The sequence below is a fragment of the Cotesia glomerata genome, linkage group LG1 (genome assembly GCF_020080835.1).
Source record: "Cotesia glomerata isolate CgM1 linkage group LG1, MPM_Cglom_v2.3, whole genome shotgun sequence".
Classification (NCBI taxonomy): domain Eukaryota; kingdom Metazoa; phylum Arthropoda; class Insecta; order Hymenoptera; family Braconidae; genus Cotesia; species Cotesia glomerata.
This window is the reverse complement of record NC_058158.1, coordinates 24,198,916-24,223,866: the sequence shown is the minus strand read 5'-3', so window position 1 is coordinate 24,223,866 and position 24,951 is coordinate 24,198,916. Positions and strand designations below refer to the sequence as shown.

General features: G+C 30.4%; 1 long non-coding RNA gene across 1 annotated transcript; it reads right to left on the bottom strand.

The window, feature by feature from the left end:
- Positions 1-235: 235 nt before the first annotated feature.
- On the bottom strand, positions 236-1,624 carry LOC123264371. Its single transcript, XR_006509318.1, has 2 exons — positions 746-1,624; positions 236-648 (listed from the first exon to the last, which is right to left on the bottom strand). It is a non-coding gene; the product is annotated as an uncharacterized LOC123264371 (long non-coding RNA).
- Between the last annotated feature and the right edge of the window lie 23,327 nt (positions 1,625-24,951).

Here is a 24,951-nt window from a genome sequence, read left to right as displayed (position 1 = left end):
GATGTTATACGTACAGAAGTAGAAAACCTCCATTCTCTTCCAATCCCCTATCACACCTACTCTCTTCCTCGAATCTGTCTATGTCTATGTCTACATCAACCAATTTGTCTACCTATATCCAACATCTATATCTACCCATATTTACCTAACTATCCCATTTTTGTTTTATTAATAATAAGCTTATATTATTTTATGTTTTACGGTTGTGTTATTTAATTTTATATTTTTGTTTTTCCATATAAAATTGCACTCGATTTATCTTAAGTTAAACATTGATTAGAATCTCTAGGGTGTTTAAGAGCAATATGTACGCGTCACTAAAGTACATATGTTCAGCGAAATCCTCTAGGCGACCCTCAATGCCCATCAATCGCGATTGAGTTCGATTAAATAATTAAGCGACGATTGGATCCGATCTCACGAGGATACCCTTATATCTTCTGAACACTTATCAGACAATATTCTCAAGAGTCTGGCTGTTGATTAGAATCTTGTCTTCTTACATATTATATGGAACAACAACAATAACAACAACAACAACAACAAGATGAAAGATCCTTTTATAAATTTATTGAATAATGACACAATGTAAGCGATGATGATCTCATTGAAAGCATCGAAGCAGTACCGGACAGTTAGGTTCAAGATCTGAAAATTAAAACTCGTTGGACGTGTTTGATATTTATAAGCATGAGGATTTATTATCTTCTTTTTTTCTTTCTTACAAATTTATTATTCTGCTCACCCTTTATATAATCGCATCACCTCTTTTGCTAGAGATGTTTGTTGTGTTTTTTTTTTCGATTTAATATGCACAAACTTATTCTCTTTAATCGTGTTCTCTTGCAACGAAACATCACGTATGTCAGTTGAATTTTTTGAAATCATTGGGTTGTTTCCATCACACTCTCGTTGCTCACAGATATAATTTGTGTACTCGTTTGGGTGTAATGAAAGCTCAATAATTGAAATGCATAGAGAAAGAGACCGAAGATAAGCACATAAGAGGAAGCACGAATACGAATGGGAGTTAGAGAGTGCGAATCACTGTAGTATACCCAGGAGAGGAAGGGGCGGAAGAGGGGGGGGGGGTTACAGGGAGAATACGCACATATATTTGAGACTCACGCATAGGCTCACCGGTGAGTTAGCCATCGTCATCAATCATCACATGCCAACGGCAGCTCCGTACCAACATTTTCCGCAAAAACGTACGAGCCCTTCTCACACCAATAAATACACCCCACCACGTTACCCCCACTAGATACTGTCATCGTCAGTCGATGACCGGGGTTTTCTGTTCACTTCTTTGATGCACCCCGAACGAGTAATTGCGATGATAACGTTACAATTTTTCTGCTCTTACTAAGTACAATACCCAATAATTATTGTAACGTACATTTTACTCGAGGTTTTGATATTGAATGAATTCAAGACACAACGTCGTTGTCAGTTCGCGTAAAAATCCAGAACTGAATCCGCGGCCGACCGCGGACAGAGGGGAACGCCGCGGCAACGTATGATTGGCAACAATCGGCACCCTGATCGAACGTTTGTTTCAGAATACATATATGTCTGCATCTCGCTTGCGTTCCTGCATATTCCCTTGCACTCTATCTCTTCTTTGCACTTGTCCTCTCTTGTTCACTCTCACACCTTTATACTCATATTCTCTCGTTCCCTCTTCCAGAGGTTTAACTCCCGTCCTGCGCATTTTATCTCTTTTCTCTTTCATATTTTTTCTCACTTTTCAGGTATGACATATACTTTTTTCCGCTTTTTATTGTAACTCTTCAACACTTTTCCAGTATCATCTTTTTCTTAATTTTATTAATGCTTATCCGTGTATTTTCCCGAGTTGTTTCATTTGTCTCTCTTATGAAGAGCTTCGCTCAATGCTTACACGGCTAGATAATATTATTTACCGAACAAAACAGTAATCATTAAAATTTGTAAATTTTTACTGTTTTTAAATAAAGATTTTATAAAATCATACTATAAAAAAAAGCATCATTTATTGACGGGATCCAATTATTAACGCCTTATTTTGTTTTATGATATATTTAATTACGTAGAACATTAATAATAATTGTACGCATTTTTAAACTGTCCATAAATCAAGAAATTGAAAAGATTTTTTTTTTAGTATAAATATTAAATATTTACTAATAAAAAACATCAATTTTATTGGAGTTTTTAAAAACAGCTTGCGAGCGTCATTTTTCTAAACTATTACTACAAATAAAAAAACAATTTCTTAGAACGCTGATTTTCAATGATTTTTTCTTTAATCCGATCAATCTTTTTTTAATAAATAAATAAAATTTGAAAAATTAACAATGTTATTAATTTATTATAAATTTTATGATTTTTAATTTAAAAAGACTAGACGTCAATAATTAGTACATAATATCGAAGATAAATCTCAAATTAACAGGTCAGTAGATAGCGCCATATAGCGTCTTTTTATTCAAACATAAGTACGTTGCAAACTTCAACGAAAGCCCTAATACTCTCGGAAATTTAATTTCTTTGCTTCTTATATTTTATATTATAAATCTACTCGGGAAATTATTTAGAAAAAATAAATAATAGTTAATAATTAAAAAAATTAATAATTATTGGTAAGCATATTTAATTTCTTTTTCTTAGTTTCAATAAACTAATGACACTTGCGCATCAGAAGTGTTAATAATTAATGCTACGTTACGGCAATTATTAGACCATTTTTGTATTTCAATCCGGTTTTCAATAATTGGTGTGTCTAAGAAGTTAATTTTATGACTTAAAATTAATTAGTTATAAAAATTCAATAATATTAAATTTGAATATATATATAGTAAAAAAAAATAAAATTAATTATAACTTTTTCCCTTATACCGAAAAAATTTTACGTTATCGCGTCAAATAAATTCGTATTAAAAGATTTTGTGTTAAACATGTAACACTTTCTTGTGTTGACTTAAGAGAATTAATACAAAAAAATTTTTAATTTATACTTGAAAGTGTTAAATACTTAACATAAAATTTTTTACCATGTATAGTGTGACTAATTAGTTTTTTTACCTTATATGTTTTGAACACTTTCTCAATTTAACGAAAAAATAAATAGTTGGAAAAGATTCAGTAAAATAAGATTAATCAATTTTTTTTTGGTTTCATTCAAAATTTTTTTTATTAGTTTTTTTTAATCAACCAAAGAATTGACATTGTAAACTATAAATAAATTTGAAATTCAAAAATGAAGACACTGAAAATTTTGTAAGTGTAAAAAATTTAATGGTTGATGTTTCCTTCGATTACTGGTTTTTAAATTTGATGTTACAAAAAAACTTATTTTTTTTTTTTTGGTAATTTATCAGGGGATAGGATAATAAAAAGTTATATGATTATTATACATTTAAAAAAAAATATCATTTTAATTAAATATTCAAATTTAGGCTTTACATAAATACAAACGTTGATCTTCTTCGAAATCTCGGATGCAATCTGTAGGAGTGATTAGACCATGAAGTCTTCTTCCTGGTTTATAATCTCTTTTATGTCGATAACATTTTGTTTTCTAAATAAGGAGAACATTTATTTTACAAATCAAACATATTAAGTTTAAAAAAAATTCTCTAAAATATATTTGGTTACATCATAATAGATTCTTTTATTGTCTTCGATAGTAAATTTATGACAAATGGATAGAAAGAAAAATTAATTGAAAAATAGAAATTGACAATGTCAAAAACGATGCAAAAAATCTGAAAACTGGGCGACAAAATTTTATTAACATTCACAGACACACCTTAAACCTAAGGTTTCCTGAAACCTCAAACCAAAGAGTTAAGACGAGAACTCCATTTTTTCAAACCAAACAGTATCAAAGATAAAAAAATACTAGAAAGGATGGCTGCACTGAATTAATCTATTATAACTGTGTTAATATTTATTGATATATGTTGCATTAAAAATAGTAATTTCAATAAAATTTTTAATAAAGAAATTTTGGATACAGATTAAATCTTCGGATTATAATTATTTACTATGATAATTTAAGCCTTTTTGTTTTCATATGAAAATTAAAGAGTGGAACTATTTTTATTATCTTGTTCTAAATCTCTACAACGCAAATGTAGGACGATTTCTGTTTACAAAGTCTCGTGATCATCCAGTTTAATTAGAGAAATGTATCCATTTCGGGATTAATAGAAGATGAATATTAATATTTATTAAAATGAATTAAATTTATTAAAACAAAACTTATTTTTAGTTGAATTGAGCATAAGAATCATTTATTAAAAAAAGAAAAAAAAATATCATAGATTTAAAACGGCGTTATTTGGTAATATTTATTTATGAATTTTTCCCTTATTTTTATTATGAAAAACAAAATTCTAATTAAATGTAATTAAATGAAAAAGTATTTTCAATCAATTTACCTCAGAATTCAACATAATTTATATTTTAAATTTGAATTTTATAATTGGTTCTACTATCGAATAAAAGAATTACATTTTTTCTATTTATTCGAAAGCAGCGAACCTAGCGGTCATCGTAAAAATTTAAAGCAAAGCAATGTAACCCTCGTCGGTAAAGTTCTTTCCTAACAGTCTGACCATAATCAGTATCTTCTCCTTGCACCATATTCACATGTATCGTCGGTAAGAACAAACATTCGAAATCAAATATTAACATTTTATCAAGTATTTTTATCCATTTCTTATTTTCATACATTAAAAAAAATTTGCAAACATTTTCTATACGGTTTTTTTTTCTTTTTTTTAATTTTAAGTAAAGGAGATATTAATCATTTTTATCCCATAAATTAAATCATAAAAAGTAATATTTCATTGTATTTTTCGATTTCTTATAGTAAAATAAATTCGAATGTACAATGAGGGAAAAATAATATAAAAACTCAAATCATATATTTTTACAGAGTAAACAAGCATGCAAAAAGTTTTTACGAAAATAACACGTGATGAACCGTTTAAAATGTGTGTGCACAAGCGTTAAAAGTTGTTTCTATGTACAACTTTGCTTTTATACGCCTCTGACAAATATACTTCATGTATCAGTGTTAAAGTAATTTGAATAAGTATATCGTATATTTAATATCAAAGAGCATTTTTAATTTTAAAGTATTTTCAATTACTTCTAAAAAGAAATAAATATATTAATATGCAGATCAAAAAAGTTATTCTGGACAAAAATATATGAGATTCTTTAGCTGCAGTAAACGCATTTAGTTTTTTATGATAATTTAAAAGTTAACGAGACTTAAAAATTCATAACATTTTTCAAGGTAACAAAACTTACTACAAATGTGTGGTTTATTAATATCTTATATTTTCCTTTAAAACATGGGTATTTTTTTAGCACGTAATTCTTTTCAGTGCAATTATCGGCTAAAATTTTGAAGTCATAATTTCGGTTTTGAAATTTAAAAACTTCAAACAAATGGGATAAACTTATATGGTAATAATCGTGACTAATATTTTTAAAGTTTTTGTGATTAGAAATTATAAGAAACGAAAATTTAAAGATATTTAACTTTTCTGCTCAGTGCATATATTTTTCCATGTTTATAATAAAATAAACAAAATAAATAATTGAATTATTAAATAGTTGTCTTCGTTGGTTTAGAGCATACATTATCTTATGACAATTGTCATTGTTATTATGAAAGAAATAATGAATATATAATTTTTTTTATACACTGAAAAATCAGAAGTCAATTAATTGTGAATTTTACTCTCATTACTTGGAGTACCGTATAGTGAAGAAATAGAACACTCCACATATGGAGTAAATCTGGATTTTAATCTAGAAAACACCCGAGTAGAGAGTTCTTAGAATAAAATCAATTTTCGTTTAGCTGAAACAAGTTTCACATGCAAAAATTTTTTTTATGTTTAAAAAAAAACTTTAAAAAAAAAAAGAAAAACAAATTCAGAAAAAAACAAGAAATGAAAAAAAATTAGTTTTTAAAATAATTAAAATTAAAAAAAAATTATATTCATCATTATAAAAAAATTTAAATCCAGTAAACTATAACAGCAAATAAAAAAAATTATTAGTTGCTGTGAATAAAAAATTTTTGCTTCAAGCAAATGAGGCGGGAAGGGGATAAAATGGAACCTCCAAAAAAATGTTATTATTTCTTACACAGAAAAAAAGGTTTCCTTGAGCCAAGAAAATATTTTTCTTCCTAATTATTTTCTTAAGCGAAAAAAAAATTTTTCTTTGACACAAGAAATTTTACTTATTCCAACAAAATTGATTCTCTTGCTTTAAGGAATACGTATCTTGATCTAAGAAAATTTATTTAAGTCAAGAAAATCTTCTTGTTTTGAGAAAATTCAGCCTCTTGCTCCAAAAAATTCAGTTCTTGATAGAAGTAAATTTTCTTGTCTTGAGAAAATTTCTCTCTTGCTCCAAAAAAATAAATGTCTCAGAAGTAAATTTTCATTAATATTTTTATTGATTAACATGTCAAATGGGAAGATCAAATAATATTGAATCATTTTTTTTTTTATTCAATACTAGACGACCCGGTGAACTTCGTATCATCTACATATATTTTTGAAAAGTATAGTCAAAACTTAATACAAAATTTTTATTTACATTAAATGCAACGTATTTATACACTTAATTAATTTAAAGCTTTCTGATGAAATACATTTTTTATCTTTTCTTGCGGTGCGTAAATATATAAAGATGGTGGTTTTCTGACTCACGAACACGCGACGTATAATTTCCCATGCACGAAACACGGAAACTCCGATTTGATTCCCACATTTGATTAACTTCGACAACCTAAGTCAGGTCGTCTTCTCCTTGGTATTTTGAAACAATAACAATAAAAAATTTCTTGCGCACTGACAAACTGATGATAGATTTTATTAATTGGCTTGAAATTAATTTATTTCTTTTAACAACTAACTGACACTTTTTTTTATTTCTGAAAACAAAACAGACCAAAAAGATCGGACCTCACTTCACAGCTAGGAACGGACCCAAAGAGATCAGACCTCATTACTCAGCTCAGAACATTGTGTATTGGAAAACTAAATTGTCATTTTTAATATTTTCTGTTGTTTATTATTTATGTTTTTCACCGTTTAAACCTTCCCTGAACTTCCAAAATTTCCTGTTTCTCTTGAGATTTTATCAAATTTTATATTTGTAGGAACTGATATTTGAAGAATATGAATTTTTTGACAATTAATACCCCCGCACTCTTATGTGAGGGAGGAATTTCATAAGATCCTATTCGAGATGATTTCTACATTATAAATAAAATATTCTTACAAAACTTCGAGTCTATAGAAACTATTGTTTGGAAATGAACGTTTTTCATTGCTGACGTCCCCGCAATCCCTTTTGGGGTTAGAATTTGATAAAATCCATTCTTAGCTGAACTTAAAATTATACACGAAGATGCCGTCTGTAGGATCTATAGTTTGAAAATTAAAAATTTTCATTGTTAATATCTGCCCCCGCAACCCCCTGTGGAGTGAGCAATCGTGAAATTCGTCCATAGATTATTTCTTTATCCCCCACAGAAGATTCCTACCAAATTTGGGGTCTATAGGATCCATAGTTTAAAAACGGGAATTATTCATTGTTAACGCCCCCGCAATCCTCTTTGGGGGAGGATTTTTTGAAAATTTTTTTGCATGCAAACCTTCTCCTGAAAATTCTGAAGACTATGACCCAAATTTTACTTTTTGTAATTGAGTATTTTAGTTTATTCGTTGTTAATTACTTAAAAATTAATAGAAACAATTATTGTTATTAGTGCGGCGATTATTATTTAATTATTGTATTTATTTAGTTAATAATTTTATATTATTGTTACCGAAGGTATGATTAAATTAAGAAAATAAGCGTGTGAGAAATTATTACGAAGCCGAGCGAATTAATTGTAAAAGAAATTAAAAGACTGGGAAAATTATTCTAAGTTCCGAACAAGATTTAGTATGGGAAAGTGATGAATGGATATAAAATGAAAGAAATGACGATTATTATTTTGTAAGAAGTAAATTAGGTAAGCGAAAATTTTATAAGTCCCGAGGACAATTTAGTATGGAAAAATCAACAAATGGATATATAATGAAGGAAATTGCGATTAAAATAATAAAGAATTGTGAATTTGACGAAACGAATGGATAGAGAATGAAGAAAATTGCGATTAAAATAATAAAGATTTGAGTTTCAAAAATAAAAACTTAGAATTTGGCGAGACGAATGGATAGAAAATGAAGGAAATTGCGATTAAAATAATAAATAATTATTTTTGAATGCTAGTTCGAGAACACCGGACAGGTGTCTAAAACGACTCTTCCTTTTCGTTACAAGAGAGTTAGGCAAAAAATGATAAACGCCAAAATTTGGCTCGATAAAGGAAGCAGTTCTTTCTCGGGAGAATTACTCGGGCGAATACTCTTCACCAAGTAATTCCAGAGGATGATACTCTACCTGGAGTCTGACCAAGGCTCAGGTAAGTATCATGAACCGACCGGATGAAAGTGCTTCTCCCCGTGCCAAAGCCTTCAGCTGAGGTACGGTAGGTGATCATAAGCCGTGTAGGTGGGGGCGAAGAGGACACTCTCCATTCGCTCTCGGGGTAGAGGTTTAGGCCCAGGGGTGACGGCTAGTCTCCTGGGGAAGCGGGGAATCAGCTTTTGAAGTTTAGTTCGCGATTTTGACGCTCACGGTGAGTGAGAGTATGTGTGAGAAGAGTGTTCTAATATATTGTTTATATTGTTTAATTTGTTTATATTGTTTATATCGTTTATTAACATGATCAGGCCAATAAAGAGGTTTTTCTTTTTTTCTTCGATTTATTTAAAATAAAGTGTTTTGTTTATTATTTTGTTATTGATAATGTAATCCCCGTTTATGACCCTGGACTCCGGCGAGCAAATTTCGAGCCGGGGACAAATAAATTATTTTATAATTTTTGGAAAACGTGGACGTTACAAGACAACAAAAAAAAATTAGCCCAATCGGTCCAGCCGTTCTCAAGTGATGCGTGGACATACATGCGGCATTTTATTTTTATTTATATAGATGTATAATTGCACGCTAGAATAATATAAAATGGGTATCAAATATTCAAGAGAAAAATTTTCTCAAGGTGAGAAAATTTTTTTTCTAAGCTGAAGTAGGTGGCGCAGCATGCTTCCTTAAAGTATCTAAGAATCTTGATCAAATATAAAAATTTATTGTATCAAGTATTGATGATAATTTGAATTAAAAAAAAATTACTTCCTCTAAGAATAGAATTTTTAAAAAAATTTTTACTTCGGCCAACACAACTTCGGTCTTCCTTCAGGCATCCGAAAATTTTCTTGAGTCAAGAATTTTGTTTTCCAGTCAAGTAATTTTTCTTTCTGTGTACTCGTTTACTTTGATTTAGACCTTTGCCATGCATTTTGTATTAATGTGTACATTCAATGGAAAATAAAAATTTTTAAATGTGATGCAAGATGACCTCCCGAAAATATTAAAATATTTAAGTTTTTTAATTCGTTTTACTTAATTTGTGTCTTTTGCTGCAATGATTCAAAATTATCATGATTTAAGAACAAAATTTTAAACCAAAATTATCATTTTGAAGAGGTGAATTATTTCAAATCAAGTATAAAAATTCTCGAATCAAGAAATAGTTCTTTTTGATTCAAGTAAATTTTACTTGTTTTCAAAATATTTTTTCTGAATTCAAGTTGATCTAATTCTATAAACTAATGGTCTTGTTTCCAAATTTCTGTTTTTGAATCAACTAAATTTTTTATTAGTGCATGTACTTATTATCAATACCCTTATTAAAAAAAAAGAATTGAACAGATTCATTCCAGGCAACTGTATATCTATATACTGTATAGCAGTCAATTCAAATTTTTTTGAATCTTTTGAAATCGTTTTAATCTTTTTAAATCTTTTTTTTTTAATAAGGATATGCTTCAGAAGTTATAAATAAAAATTTGAGTCAAAATGGGCTCTCGAAAAAATGGAATAATATCGCATTATTATACATAGTTTCATTTTGATTAATAACAATAATAGTTAAAAAATTTATTAAGATATCGTTTTTCTTGCGCCTAAATATCTAACTCCTTTAAAATGATATGAGCGTGTGCATTTGCGTTTTCAATAAATTGTTTATTTATAAATAAACTCTCTTAAATCGAAATAGTGGCTTTCGACTATGAAATAGTGACTATTCACTATTTAGTAGTGAAAAATATACCACTATTTGAATTAGTGATCTACTCTGCACTGCAAAAATAGTGAATAGTCACTATAGTCACTATTTCGATTTAAGAGAGTATTTAAAAAGAAAAAGTAGTGTAAATATAATTCAATTTATATATTATAAGTATTTATTGATTTGATTAAATTTAGAAAAATTTTATTGAAGTTACATTTTCTTGTCATTTATTTATGATTTTTATATAATTTACATACAAATTATCATACTTTTCAAGCTATAAAAAAATTTTTTTTTTAGCTTTTAAGGGTGAACTGAATTTATTGGGTAAATTCTTTTTTTTTTTTTCCCAATATACAATTATGTTCATTGTCTTTTATATAAAAAATAATATGTATATTATTAATCAATAGTTACAGATAGTTAAATGACGCCATGTATAAAGCTTGGGATACGAGTCAATAAGCTAGTTTAATTATAATTCACTCAGTTGTCTTATGATTACTCGTACCAGACAATTACGATATTAGTAGAGAATACTGAAAGAATACTCCATAACTTGTCAGGAAAAACCCGTTATGTTCATGATTATTGAATTAAAAAATTAAAAGTTTTACAGTTATACATTTAGATTATGAATACAAAGTTTGACGATTAAAAATTTTATTCTTACGATATGAAAAAAACTTTAAAAAATCGTTTTTTGGAAAGATAAGTTTAAGAAAATTCATTTTTGAGCATGAAATTTTTTGTTAATAAATTGCATGCCTCATAGCGCGAAGCGCGTGAGGTTTTGCTTTACACCCGAATCGTCAAGGTTAAGCTATTAAAAAAAAAAAAATCTGGAAATCGATTGACCGCAGAGGCCAACCTTAGAACTTTCCGTTAAGTTTGAATTCGAAGTGCCTTAAAATGTGTTTTTTGGTTAATATTTGAGCTTTTCAAGCCAACCTCAATGGCTACAAATGTTTCTTTAAAAACAGAACATCAGGTCATGTGAGCGGCGGGGTTGCCATATATGTCAGGAACACCATTCCATGTAAACAAATCATCGTATCTAAATAACATTACTAACCAAGTAAAAGACCCTTGCATTATAGTCGGTGACTTCAACAGCCACAATCACATATGGGGCTCCCACAAAATCGACTCAAATAGAGGAACTATCATCGAAGATTGGATTGAAAACTATAACCTCACCTTACTAAACAACGGTTCTCCCACCCACTTTAAAATCTCATCGGGTACAGAAAGCTGCATTGACCTCACTCTAATGAGCCCAGATTTAACAGATAATATATCCTGGAGAACTGATGATAACCTCTATGACAGCGACCACTACCCCATCCACATCTCCATCGAGGATCCTAATCACGCAACAGAAGAAGCTAATCTCCCAAAATGGAAATTCCGCAAAGATAGATAGAATCTTTTTGCTCAAACTGCAGAAAACAATATCCAAGTGCTTTCCACTCCTAACCCAGAACAACCTATTGATGAAACTATAAATAACCTAGTCCAAGCCATAAAGGATGCCGCTGATATTGCATTTCCCAAAATATCAAACAATAAACACAATAAACAATATGAATGGTGCTCCGAAGAAACCAAAAAATCCTTAAACGACAAAAAAAATGCTTTCAGAAACTACAGAAGAAACAAAATGGATCTTAAACTACTAATAGAATACAAAAAATGCCGAGCTATTGCTAGAAGGAACCTCAAAGAATCCAGAAGATCATCTTGGCGAAAATTTGTCTCCTCCATAAATTCTCAAACTCCTTCAGAGATAATCTGGAAAAAAATTAAAAAAATTAATGGAAATAAAACTAGCTATATGTCAACCACCTTGTTCGACAAAAATAACACTCCAATTACCAATGACATAGAGAAAGCCAAAATCTTAGCTGACACTTTCGCCTTCAACTCCAGTGACGACAACTTTTCTGAAACATTCCGCAATAACCTCAACAATTACACAACCTCAAACAGCTTACCTAATGCCTCACAAGAACCTCGAGCCAGCGATGAAATTAAAGATGTCCTTTCCCAACTCAACGCCCCCCTCACTATTTCCGAACTAAATCAAGTGCTAAAAAAAAACAAGAATTCAAGTCCAGGGTCCGATGGACTACCAATAATATTGATCAAACATCTATCAAATACTAGCCTCCAATACATTCTCGACACATACAACTATATTTGGTCTCACAACGTCTTCCCAAAAATCTGGCAACTAGCTACCATAGTACCAATCACTAAACCGGGTAAAGATCAGTCCAATCCCTCAAATTACCGACTTATCTCATTGACGTGTAACCTAGGTAAAATCATGAAAAAAATGATTAATGAACGTCTCACTTGGTACCTTGAAAACCTAAAATGGTTCTCGGACACTCAAAACGGCTTCAGGAAAGCTCACTCTACCAATCATCACCTACACAGATTTATCAAAAAGACATTCTCCAATAAGCTAACAGCGATAGTAATTTCGCTTGATATTGAAAAAGCCTACGAAATGGTCCACAGACCAAGAGTCATTGATATCTTCACTAATGAATTGAAACTACTTGGGCCAATACTCAACTTCATAAAAAATTTTTTAGAAGAAAGACTTATACAAGTAAGAGTTAACAACTCTTTATCTAATCCCAGGACAATTAAGAATGGTCTCCCTCAAGGATCGGTTATAAGTGTCCTCCTATTCCTAATAGCCATCAATGAAGTTGTGCAGTGTATATCAGCCCTGTCTCACGCTCTTCTCTCCGCTGATGACCTAACTATCTTCTGCTTAGGTAAAGACCCCCAAAACATCTGTTACATCCTTCAAACGTCATTAAACTACTTAACAAACTGGAGCAACAAAACAGGCTTTAAATTTTCTACTAGCAAATCAGAGTTTATGATCTTTACCCGTAAAAAGAAAATCCAACCGGAGTCAGCAAAACTATTTTTCAATAACAAAGAACTACAACGGACCTGCAAATTAAAAATTCTAGGTATTCTCTTCGACAAATCTTTAACATGGAAGCTACACATAACAGAACTAAAACGGCAATGCCATCAACGCCTAAACTTGTTCAAGTCCATCGCCTCTAATAAATGGGGAGCTGACTCACAAATTCTAATCAACACCTACAGAGCCATCATCCGATCGAAACTTGACTACGGCTGCACCCTCTACCAGTTCACCTCAAAACATCACCTAAAGTAAAAAAACTAGATTCTATTCAGACCACTTCACTAAGAATTGCCCTAGGAGCTTATAGGACCAGCCCCAGAACGAGCTTACTAGCAGAATCTGGAGAAACACCGTTAGACATAAGAAGAGAACAATTATCCTTAAACTTTGCTTCCTCAGCTCCATCAATCACCCTAGAGCTCCACCAAAACCAACCTCAAAGACACCCAAACCTCAACTCTGATAATCCTTCAGAAATCCACGACTTCTTCATCAAGCTGACCAACAATGTTGAATTCCAAAATTGAACTCTATACCATCCTCAATTCTCTCAGGTCCCCTCCTGGATAGCTCCAACGGAATGCTACGAATACGACCTATCTATTGATGAACATACTTGGGGAAAAGAAAACACACCTGCAATTCTCTATAGGAACCTTTTTACAGAAATTATCAACCAACTAGAACAATTCACCCAGATCTACACCAATGGATCTATACTCAACAACCTACGAGGATGTGCCATAATCATTAATGACAGGATATTTAAGTATAAACTTCCTCCATCATACTCTATCTTCTCATGCGAAGCCTTTGAGATACTCAAGAGTCTCAAACTAATTGGCCAACTGAACATCCATAAAGCAGCTATATTCTCCGATTCAAAATCAGTGATAAAAGCACTGTTAAATCCGAACTCCTCTGATAACATCATCAAAGAGTGCCAAGCTATCATCTACTACACAATTCACACTAAAGTCATCAGAATCATCTGGATCCCCTCACACCAAGGTATTAACGGTAACGAACTTGCAGACAACGAGGCAAAAGATGCAACAACCTCAGGTTCCGACCTTACCTTTTCTCTCCAAACCACTCCAACTGACTTCAAAAAGATGGTCAAGAACTACATCAAGACCAAATGGAACAGACTTTGGAGTATGGGCTCATCTCATCTACATGAAATCCGCAACAACACCACAGAGACAAGACCTCTCCTCGAAAAAAGATCTGACCAATGCCAAATGACCAGACTTAGAATAGGGCACACTGTGTTTTCTCACAACCATTTACTAAGCAAAACTAACGTCAAGTTATGCCCAGCCTGCAACGAATACACCTCTGTCAAACACATCTTAATGTCATGCCCTCAACTCAACTTACTAAGATCTCAGCATCGGATTCCAACCAGCATCCAGACAGCCCTCAACAGAGAAGATTCCCTCCCACGAATTTCTATTTTTCTAAATCAACTAAAGCTAATATGTTAAATTTTTTCTATACCTTTTTAAATCCAGTTATTTGCAAATTTATATCCTGTTAAATTTAATTACTAAAATGTATTAGATAGTAGTCGCAGAGGACCTATGTTGTCATAGCGACTTTAAATAAACTTATTAAAAAAAAAAAAAAAAAAAAAAAAAAATAGGATTTTTATTCCTTTAAAATATTTCATAGATAGTAGATACTTCCTAATAATCAATAAGGAAGAACTTATTGATACTGGATTTTATTTATTGTTAACAATTATGTATACTAATATTATAAAGAGGAAAGATTTGATTGTTTGTTTGTTTGCATCGAATAGGCTCCGAAACTACTAAACCGATTTGAAAAATTCTTTCACTGTTGGGAAGCTACACTATTCCCGGGTGACATAGGCTATATAACATCGTAATTAATGTTGAAATTTTTGTTAAATACCCGTGCGAAGCCGAGGCGGGCTGCTAGTTATAAATAAAAATAGTCAGGAAAGCTTCTTAGGGCTTCAAAACGTCGAGATCTGTTGAAACCTCGATTTTTGCAAAACGGGGTAAAACCAATAACTTCCCGAATCTTCGATTTTCTTAGCGGGAAGTTAATAAATGTTAAAAATAAACAATAGACCAAATCAACAATCGAATAAAAAAAGTTCTGCTTTTAAGAAACTTCATAAAATTTTGAAAAATTTCATGAAATTCTATTATAAATCTAGTCTTTCTTGTCTTTAAATTCAAATGAATTAAAAAAAATTTATCAGGTATTGAGTGTGATTTGGACTATTAGACAGCATACAGAACTGATCGCTAGGAGGACCAGTGTTCGAACCCAGCAGACACTCAATATTTTTCATCGGATAATCAGTTTCCGAATACTATCTCATATCCAAATACTCATGAGTTAATTAAAAAGAAAAAAAACTATTTTTGTAATAAAATTTTTTTGAAAAAAAAAATTCCATATAATTATATAAAATTACATATGGCCAAAACTGTCAGATAATTTTACATAAAAATCTATATATAATTGTACAACATTTTTTTTTCCGGGTAGTTACTGTTTCAGATTTAGAGAGTAGACATAATTTTTCAAGTATACTTTGTTTCAATAATTTAGTTAACAGGCGAGACCATCTTTTTCTCGCTTTGCTCTCACGGAGTTCAACGGAACTATCTCTGTCGCTCTCCCAACAGCAGAGCAATTGCAGTTTCGATTGGTTTCACGAAGCGAATGAAATTTTTGAAAAAAACGCTTTGTGGTGAAATAGTTTATTAAATTATCTATTATCTCTAAAAATGTTTTTTCAAAATTTCCATTCGTTTCGCTAAACCGATTGAAACTGCAATCACTGGTCTCGGCTGTTAAGAAATATATCCACGTCTCAATCATATGCATTCATAATACCAACAGTCGGTCATTCAAATTTGGTAGTTTTATTTTTTTGGACTGTATATTTTTAAACTTTAAGTTTATAATTTATTATCAAAATAATATTGTATTATCTATGTACATATACTTAGATCTATTGTGGAGCGCAGTGAGATTGAATAGAGAATAGATATCATTAAACGTAAATTATAATAATAATAATGAAGGAATTATAATAATACATTGTATTGCTGGGTTAGTGCTTTTTTGTAAAACTTATAAACTGTAGAGCAGGTTGGTTGGTGAGTGGTAGTGAGGCTACAATACGCATCCTTTCTGGGCCACTACGCGCTGAGAGTATCTCACAGGGATAAAATGGGTATATAGACAAACGCAACTACATCAGTAGCGAGGTCCTCGATTTCTAGGGATAGGAGAGGATGTGAGTGAGAGCCTGAAAAGATGTGGAGGAAAGAGACTGAGAAAGACAAAAACAAATAGCTTGGACGCCGACGCGGACCTACGCTGAGTGAGTTGCAGTGTCGCGACGCATCTCTCATTGATTACGTGAGAAAGAGAGAAAATTCAGAGCTTGAAAGCGCGTAACATGGAAAGATGGCGTAGGCGTGGCGATGTGTCGTTGTGGAGATGCCTTATTCGTTGAAAACTTTGCGCAAAATCCCGCCCTCGTTGTTAAAGCTCTCGCTGGTTCTCTCTCTTCTCTCTTTGTGAATGTGTTCTTCACTCCCTGCGGGCTCCTACGACAACGTAACAAGCACACGGGTCTTTATGTCAGCCTCATGTATCACCGGACGTGTGTGCGTTATCCAGAAAGGGTTGCATTACACGTATGAGCTTATTCGTTCGTACTGGTACACTAATACATCTGGGTAAATTAAACCTCGAGGTGGTAGCTCGAGAAAAAGTTTTTAGTGTGTGCACGAGGATCCGCCATCATTCCCGTTGCTCGCTGGAAAATTTTTTTCCCAGTGTCACCTCCATTCCCAAGAGATTTCTACGAGGGCGAACAACCTTTCGCCGTCAGTTTTCCGTGAAGGGTTTGGTGAAGACAGAGGGTTGGATACGATCTTTGCATACAGGGAAGGGCCAAATAAAGTAGGGACGTTAAACTAAAATTAAATACACCCTTTTTAAAAAATTTTATGTATGCTTTTTAAATTAATTTTTAGATGGTAATGCTAATGATAAAACAAAAAAAATTTTTTTTTTCTATTTTTCCGTACTCCTAATGGTTCCAACACAAAATTTTGATAAAATAATTTTCTGATGAACTCGAAAATTTCTCGATACAATTTTGTAAAGTAATATCAAAATATAGGTAAATATTTATAGTATCTACTACCTACTATGACTTAGTAATATATAAATATGTATAGTATAGGGTATAGAGGATGGAGCGTATGGTATATAGAGAGTGGTAGCGGTAGCCCTCTCTACGTATGTGCTTCTCGGCCATCCCCAATACCTCCAGCCATCGATATCTCGATGCCTGAACACTTTATCGCAACAGGTGTCAATGTCAATATCCGATTCAAGGTCCGCGCCGTCCTGACCTGGTTTTCCGGCATTCCATTCGCCCCTTGAAGGTCACTTCGATACTATGTGACTATTATTGAATTCATGAAATAGTAACCTAGTTTATGTGATCAATTAATTAGATATTTATGTGATTGACTTTTCTGGCGGTACTTTGTATTCTTTGGATGCGATATGAAAGTAAATTTTTAATTAAAAAGAAAATTAATAATTTGGAATTAAAAATTATAATTCGGTGTGCAGGAATAGTATAAGCGTACGAGTAGGCTGACCATTCTCGAGGGGGTGTGTATGTGAAGGAAATAAGAGCGGCTTGGGGTGACAAGAGTGAGCTAAAGGGGCTGGATATACCAGGCGGAAAAGCGTGCTGCGTAAACAGAGCACATTGCTATGGGCTCCCAAGCACTTGCTAGTGCTTTTGCTTTTTACAAAGGGTGATTCCGAAAAGTATGCTTAGGAGGGGGTGGTGTGTATTGCTCTCATGTAAAAAGGACTGGAATGAATAAATTAGTCTCCAGGCAAGGGAGAGCTAGCCTCTATACAAAAAGAAGGGGTTACCCAACCCAGACCAAGGGTGATATAGGAGATAGGGAGATAGGGATTGGGTGGCGAGGGTGCTTAAAGATCCAAGGGGATTGGTCGGTTTGCCATTTTGGTGAACCTTATATGTTCTGTCATGCTTAACTCCGACGAAAGCGACAGCCAGAAGAAATTTAATTCGTTGAAATATGTTTTTCAAAAAGGTAATTGGGATTTTAAAAGAAAATAAAAAATATATGCGCTCACAGAGAACGCTGATTAGCCTAGGGAGACTTTATTTATTTATGATTAAATGTTAAAGCTAAATGAAAATAATAATTACTGTCAAAGGAACCTACAGCTAGCTTTGTAATTATAGAAAACATAATTAACATCTGCAGTTCAAAAACATCTCGTCTTCATCGGTTGTCGCAACTTTTATTTATTTAAATAGGATTCTAGTATTTTTTACTTTTTAGCTAATTATCTACCGACAATCTGCATTTAATACTGCTAGATCAAATCAGAATTATTTTTTACTCTGATCTAAATTGACATTTTTTCTATTAAATAATTTTAATTTTCAAAATTTTCTCTAGTTATTTTTTTTCATTATACTGTTTCTTCCTAAAAGTTTGTCTGTTGGTTAAAAATTCGGTAAGTAACTTCTTTTTTTTTTAATTTTTTTTTTTACTCTCTAAGAAACTTCTGAAAAAGTAAAAAGTCATTATTCAAAGTAATTTTGCTCTCTCTTTTTACTTATTTTCTTTTAACAATAATTCTTTGATGTTAACAATTTTTAACTTTCCGCTAAGAAAATCGGGAAGTTATTGTTTTCACCCCGTTTTGCAAAAATCGAGTTTTCATCAGATCTCGACGTTTGAAGATCACAGGAAGCTTCCCTGACTATCCCCGCGAGGTTGTCACTGTGTGTGTGTGTGTGTGTGTGTGTGTGTGTGTGTGTGTGTGTGTGTGTGTGTGTGTGTGTGTGTGTGTGTGTGTGTGTGTGTGTGTGTGTGTGTGTGTGTGTGTGTGTGTGTGTAAGTATGTGAATCGCTTATAACTTTTAAACGACTAAACCGATCGGAACCAACCAAACGGTGTTCTAAAGGGTTTCCTCAAACTTAGATTTCCTGAGAATTTGAACCGATTCGGACCGATAGATTTTGAGAAATTTTGAAAAATCTCAAAAAAAATAAGAAAAAAATCATTTTTGAAAGTGGTTTTTTTGGAATAACTTTTAAACGGCTCGATCGATCAACTCCAAAAACTAATCCGCCCTTAACCTTGAAAAACCACGTCGATCACCGCTAATCCGGTCAAAATCGGTTGATTCGTTCGAGAGATAGCGTGAACGAAAGAAAACCGAAAAAGTGTTTTTTTCACATAACTTCGACATTTCTTATCGGATCGTTTTTGATAAAATAGAATAATTTTTAAAGCTTAAAAAACTGCGTCGATTGCCGTCAACCGCGTAAAAATCGGTTTATTTATTCAAAAGTTATTGCGGTTTAAAAATTTGAAAAATTGTGTTTTATCAAATCTCTATCAGACCTTTGAGCTCGAAGAGCTCAAAATAACACATAAATAGTATTTTTGAGCTCGGAGAGCTCAAAAACATCATTAGTGCAATTTTAAGCACCTACACGGAGAAAATTTTATAGTAGAGTTTATTATCTAGTTATGGTAAAATCTATTAACTGAATTCGATAGTAGTAAATATTATGTAAATAATGATGTAAACCATCTGAATTGTAGTAGTTACCATCCTGATGGTAACTACTACTATTATGATGGTAATCAGTAATAATAGCTATTATTATTTTAACTAGTTACTACTATTATCAAAATCGTAATTCCTAATACACTGATAGAAGGATTTATTTGTATTAAAAAAATATTTGTTAATAGTTAACAAATCATTTATTAGAGACCATTTTTTAGTATCAAACAAATATTTCTTAGTATTTAAAATGATTTGTTTGTATTTAATAAATCAGATATTCATTTATTAAATATTAATAAATCTTTTTAAATACTAAGAAATATTTGTTAAGGACTAAAAAGTGGTCTCTAATAAATGATTTGTTAAATATTAACAAATATTTTTAACTATAAACAAATCCTTCTATCAGTGTATAACCTGATGGTTGCAGTTACCATCAGTAATAATAATAGCTACTATCTAAGCTAGTAAAAAATATTTAAGAAATTAAGAATCTGCGTTAGCGTGAATGCATTTCTGAATTAACTAAAAGCAGTTGTAGCGCAGTGTAGTGCACAAAAAATCGGGATTAAATTCGGATTGAATTCATATTTAAATTTTCATTTGTCTAAAACAAGTTTCAACGCCAGATTTTTCAAAAAAAATTTGAAATTTCCAAAAAAATCAAAATTTATATATATATGAAAAATTGATGTGGGTACTCAAATGAAAGGTCTCGATGAGTATAATGTCGGAGTGAGTTTATATTTTTAAAAATGTCAATAATTCACAAGATATAAGGTCATTTATTAATTATGAGTTGAGAGATAGTGTATTTTCTCCTAATAATATTCTCTTAATAATATAGATGATAGGATTATAATTAATTCAATTATAATGGAACCATCAAATGATGTTACATTATTTTATCTTGTGAAAAAATATTAACAATTGATAATAATAAAACTTTTTTAGTAACCCAAATCTTGGATAATTGCTATTTTGATAATCATAGTCAATCATTCAAAATAATCAATAACAGCTCTAATATTTGGAAATTTTAATCATATATGGATTTAGACGATTGTGTTATTACTTGTTTTAAAATTTTAAAGTAAAAAATGTTCATAACTAAAATATGGATGCAAATAAAGAATTAAATTAAATTAATTTATATTATTTCTTCTTTCAGAATTTTTACAATCTGCGATGGTTACAGTTACCATCTTCGATTATAGCAGTTATAATTTTTAATAATTACAATTATCATTTTCGATAGTAATTGTTACCATTATTGATAGTAACTAGTACAATTGTCAATGATAACACCTATTATTTTGTGACTAATTAATTTTATTACCATTTCAGATAGTAGGAGGTAATATTTTCGTTGTAATATTTTCGTAGTACAAATATAAATAATGCTGTGAAGCGGGAAAAAATAGGAGTTACGGTAATTATTACGTGAAGCGTTCCACATTCACGTAACAGGATATTGGTAGGAAAGGATTGAGAAAGGAATGTGGAGAGGATCATCTTAATGTAGTAAATACTATAATTAATTTTTCTCCATGTAGGTATGAGCGGGAAGTTGCACGGATGGCCTTCAGGGTCTACCGTTTTTCTAATTTTTTTTTTTTTTTTTTTCGTTTAATAATTTAGTAAAATAATATTAAACCTAAAATACTAAAAAATCTTAAGTCCTCCAATAACGATTACGATATGTTAATGAACATTGTCAAATAATTTCCCAATCAAGAAAAATTTCTTAGTTTAAGAATCGTCCTGCTTTATTTAAGACAATCAACTTCTTATTCATAATAATATAATTGGTTTAAGATTTTTTTCCTTAGAATCAAGTTAATTCTTTTATCAATGCAAAAATAATATTATACTGAAACCGATACTTTTTGTTTTCCTCAATATTTTCTTGAGTCAAAATAGTTAGTACTTTAATAAAGAATTTTGTCCATTCTCTGTAAAGTAAAGAAACACATTTGGCATGGTAGAACTTTTTTTATGAATAAGCGAATCAGAAAAATATTGATTAATATTTCATAAGCATCAAATTTTTTCATTAAAGTAGATATGTTTCGAGTATATATCAAGGAAATTTTTGAAAATATTTCAAGGCTTGGAGATGTAGAACTAAAAATATAATTTAATTATTCACTGTTTGTATAATTATAAAATCCACAAGATTTATTAAAACAGGACTTATGACTTGATTTATAAGTTTTTTATCAACAATATTTTGAATGCATGTTAATTTTTATAAAATTATATTATCAATTATTTTATGTGTACGTGACAAATCAGTTTTTCAAAAAAAAAAAAATAAAATTAATTAACGTAACTGTGAAAATTTTTTGACTTTTTTTTAATAAACACAGTGTTTGATTTGAGGCTAAAAGTATTGAGAAAATTGAACGCTTTTTTTTATAGTAGCAAAAAAATGAAGTCAATCAATATTAGTTAACTTTGGTAAATATTATTGAATAATAAACTGTAACCTAATGCGTAGTCAAACAGGGGTGACAGAGACAATAAATTTTATTAATACTCAATAAATAAAACAGCCGTGTCTACATGAATCAATCTTTTTTTTTTAGTTGATTCCTTTTCATATTAATATAATAATATGATTCTTTTAAATACGTACTGTTAGCATCAATATTTGAGGAATTTCATTCACTGCGGTTCACATTCATGTTGTCGAAGGAGAAGTGAGAGAAATTATTGAGTGCAGAGAATGTAGTACATTTTACATTGCACATAGTGCAAATACTCAAAATTGACTGAAGCAGCAATTACAATAAACTATCGTCTTGGTGGTTTCACAACATAAGGAACTTTTAATACGTATTTCTCATATGCACGTAAAGTTCAATTAAAATGCATTATTCCTTTTAACCTATACGTTCTAGGTATTATATTTATGATGTGTATGCTGGTGAATAGAAGTTTCAAAACTTTTGACACTCAATAAGCCGTAAACATAATTATGGGTAACGTAACAAAATACCTAACTAATATCTCAGCAATTAATTATCGCATTGTAAATTAAAAGGTAATTTCAAAAACTACAACAAATTGTTTACGAGAATCTGCTATCGTTTTTTGAAAAAAAAAATTTTTCTTCTCCTTCACTGATAGAAGGATTTAGTTCTATTTAATAAGATTTAGTAACAGATACTAAATGATTTAGTAACACACCTTTCATTACCAAATATTTAGTAATAGGTACTAAATCATTTATTAAAGCTCATTTAGTTTCACCAAATAAATATTTAGTAGTATTTAACAAATGATTTATGGGTACTCAATAAATCGTTTATTGGTATCAAAAAATTAATTTTTTAACTAATTTCAGCGTGTAACCTAACTTTTTAACTTAAAATAAATAAAAATGATTAAAATAAATAATTCTAAGTAAAAATATAATGTATTATAAAGAAAAGAATCTCATTAAATTATATTTTTTCGTTTGAGACATTTATAAAATTTAAAATTAAACAAGTTTTTAACACATCAATAATAGACAAATTGAAAAATGTAATCTAAACTCCACTGAGAAAAAACATAAATAGAAGATATTTATTGGGACTATGTGTGTTTTTAAAGATTTAATAAATTTCCCAAAATCGAGCTGAATAAAATAATCTAAGTTAGTGAATAGGTTATGTATCACATAAACATTGGAATTAAAGCATAGCCATCTACCGACAATACTTGCCAAAGAAATATTTAGTACCTGTTACTAAATATTATTTGGTGGAACTAAATATTTATTTCCATGTAATAAGGCTTTGTTCATATAAAGAAATCATTTATTAAGCTGTAACAAATAATATTGATGGGTACAAAATATTTGTTGCTCCCAAATAAATGAATAAAAATTTTGTTACTAAATCAATTTAGTACTCTGTACTAAATCCTTCTATCGGTGTTTACCTGATCACGGGTATTTTTTCTGCAGGTGTTATGTCGTGATACCTAATTATGTTAACAAGTTTTTGACCTATTCAATGTTAAAAAATATAATTTTTTGGATGATAAATTGGGATTGATGGAAACTGTGTTGCGTGAAGAAATATAGTCAAATCATTTCATCGTAAATAAAATAATAATTCGATACGTTTCTTATATTGATATTGTGTTGCTTATATTGATGTCCAGTGTATACACTGGACATCAATAAGTTATATCAAAAATTATAATTACTTATAATAATCGTTTAAATTTATTTTCTGACTATATATTATAAATATATTTATAATATATAGTCAGAAAATAAATTGAAACAATTATTATAAGTAATTATAATTTTTTATATAACTTAAAAATTAATATTATTCATTGCACTTGTAATTTCAATTTTATTCGTCTCAATACTTATTAAAAAATTATATTATGTCAGTAAAGTAAGGTTATAATCATGTCATTTTGCATTCGATATTCTGATCATAGTAAATTGAAATATTGTGATAATCAGTACACTGATAAAAAAATTGACTTGACTTAAGAAAATCATTTTCTTCAAAATGGTATTCTTGGTTCAAGAGTTTGGCTCTTGAGTCAAGTCAATTTTTTTATCAGTGTATACGTATAGTGCGCTGATCAAAATACCACGTATTATTAGTAGAATAATACCAAGTTTTTTTCTCAGCATGAGAAATATTGTGAGTGGCAAAATACTTTTTTTTTTTTTTTGTGAAGCAAATAGAGTGACCCGACTTTCCAATAATTATCAATCTAGTAAGTATATTTTTTTGCAAATAGAAGAGATATGATTGTATTTAATACTTTGACCAGTAATCAGAATTTCGGGTAATCGAATTATCCCCCGAAGTTCACTCAGTAATTCTCTTTTTCAAGCCTCGTCATTTCATGTTTAACTTTTCTATCTACATGTACAATACATATATGCACGGGATATGTCTGACAATGCGGGTAGATGAAAGAGCTAGTTCATATTCACGTTCAAAGAGTTTAAAATTTTTTAATGAGATGAAATATTATAGTTAATTTTTTTGTATTAATATTGCTTGAAAAATTGCATGTACAATGAATTAATATCGTACAACTTTATGAATTCCGGGAAAATGAAAATTTTAAAATTAAAGAAATTAAAGTAAATTTATTTTATGTGAC